Below are 2,759 nucleotides of genomic sequence, written 5' to 3'. Positions count from 1 at the left end.
CTGAGAAAATCCAGGCCTTGTTTGGATAGTGGAATCTTGGTGGGAATTAGTGCAATTTAATCCTAAGGATCGTTTACCCGTTACCATTAGTGTTGAATTGTTAATATCTAGCTATTTGCCCTGTTGCACTTACAGTACTTGCCCTGTTTCACTTTCCTCAGTCAGTTGCCCTTGATAAACTATGGTCTGAAAATATTAACAGGAAATTCACAGCAATAAACAAGTCATAGGTTATAAATTGTATGCTGTTCTGAGAAGCGTGATGAAATTTCCCAAGGCCCAGGAGGGGACTCAGCCCTTCATCCACGTCTCCTCCAACTAGCGCTCTCCGCCATGTAGTCACTTAATAGCCCTCTTGGTTATCAGACCAAAGTCACCATTTCCCAGTACCTGTGTTCAAGGAGCCCTTATTTTACTTACTAATGATCCCAAAGTGCAAAAGTAGTGATGCTGGCAAGTCAGACGCGCCAGAGAGAAGCCATAAAGTGCTTCCTTTAAGTGAGCAGGTGAATGTTCTCAATTTAAGGAAAGAAAAAAAATCATATGCTGAGGCTGCGAGGATCTACGGTGAGAACAAATCTATCCATGGAATTGTGACGAAGGAAAAAGAAATCTGCGCCTCCACCTGCAAACGAATCTCACCAGTTAGGCACTGTATTATCTCTACTCATCACAAGAGGGGTGAATACAGGACAATAAGGTATTTTGAGAGAGAGAGAGATCACCTTCATATAATTTTCATTACGGTATGCTATTCTATTTTATTATTAGTTATTGTTTTTAATTTCTTTCTATGTCTAATTTATACATTAAACTTTATCATAGGGATGCATGTGGTATAGCAGAAAACATTACATATGGTAGTTTGGTACTTGGCATGTATCCCCCATGGATAAAGGAGAGACTACTGTACTAGTTTATATGAAATGACTGTCATGAGTAATATTTCTTGGGTAAATAGCCCCCGATTGTACTTTATATATAACCTTACACACAGTTTAGGAATTTTGAGACTAGGTCTGTCTGTCTGTCTGAAACAACTATCCCATCAATCATTAGGCTCTTTGGTTTATTTTCTTGACTTGCTATGTTTATGTCGTTAGAAAAATTTTGGCAGTTGTTTAGTGCCATCTAGTGGCCAATTTGTTGTGTACAAAAACTAAACGTTCAACAAAAAGGCTTGTTGCATTTTATTATTCTTTTTATAATACCATTGAATGTATATAATTTAATTTAAAGTTTTATACATTAGGATATAGCCATCAAACCTTAAAATAGTTTGCTATTGCATTAAATAACTATTTTTTGATTAGCTGAGAAATACATTTACTGTTACCCAAATAACTTATAATCATTCTCTGTTATTGAAACTAAAATTAAAGTTAAAGTAAATACAATAGAAATTAAAAAATTTAAAACCCCACAACACATATTCCTCATTAATCAAAAATTTAAAATTTGCTATTCAGAAGAAGTGAGTTGATTGTGCTATTAAGTGTAAAACATTAATAACAAGAATGTAATTTCTTACAAAATTACTTAGTTTGGAGAGCATAGGATTTACTACAAATAAATACTTTAGTGAAATATCCTGGCATATTTTAGCATAACATTCATGATGTTAATTATGTAAAGCTTGCTCTTTATTAGCTTCAGAAATGGTGTGCTAGTGTAGTTCTGTCACTATTACACAAAATTCCTTTTTAAATGGTCACTTTGGGTAGCTCAACAAAGAATATATCTGTGTACTTATCTGTAAACATCATTTATTGAATGTAATTTCAGCATCATTGGTTAAATAGAAGGTGCTATGGATAGAAAAGACATTTTTGTCAAGGATATCAGTTGAAAATATGGAAGGATGCAGAGAATTAGTGTTCATTGTAATTTATTGTAAATTTATTGTAAATTATTGTAAATTTGGTTTTCTCTTAACTGACAAGAGCATAATAATGAGAGTTATGCCACAATGGAACGCATTGCCTTGTGAGATACTGATTTTTCACTAGATGTGGGCAAATAATGGCTGGCTGATGGTCATGATGTTGTAGATGATGACAACGGTGATAGTGGTGGTGATGACAATATCATAGCACCATAAGAAAATTATTATTGAATGCTTATTATGTACCCAGAAATGTCCTTATTGATTCTCATGAATTATATAAAAGAGGTACAGTCTGGTGAAGTAAACTGTTGGAAATCATACAATTAGGATCATTCATTCATTTCATGTCATTCAATCATAAGTGAGTTTCTGGTTTGATGTGTGTGGTTGAATGAGAAGGTCCTCAAATACCCTTGAAATTCGAAAATTGTGTGTTTCCATGAAAGGATTTCTTTCATTAGACAAAAGAAATATTGTGACTGTTCATTGTTTTAATCTTTAAGAAATCCATGTAGAATTCTACTTGTGGATAAGAATTAGCATAAAACTTGAACATAACCCTACAGTTGACATGGTCTTTATCTGGGTTTTCAGGAAACTAAACTTTTCCTAATCCTGGAGACCCTCTTTGTGTAAGTGTAGGTTCCCATCACTCAGCAGGTACTGGCAAAGAAGCAATGCTCCCCCAATTAGATACTCTCACCTGGGACTCTGAATCATGGAAAATGATAAAAGGAAGAAGGGATGACTATTATCTACAATGGTGCCGATGCCTGGAGACAGTTGCCAGAGAAGGGGGCCTGGGTAGACTAGTCCCACTAAAAGTTGATGCCTTTCTGCTCCTTGGCCCTCATATTTTACCAGCCCGGTT

The sequence above is a fragment of the Myotis davidii genome, unplaced genomic scaffold (genome assembly GCF_000327345.1).
Source record: "Myotis davidii unplaced genomic scaffold, ASM32734v1 scaffold38, whole genome shotgun sequence".
NCBI lineage: Eukaryota > Metazoa > Chordata > Mammalia > Chiroptera > Vespertilionidae > Myotis > Myotis davidii.
The sequence above is the reverse complement of the archived record's forward strand: the minus strand, read 5'-3'. Positions refer to the sequence as shown.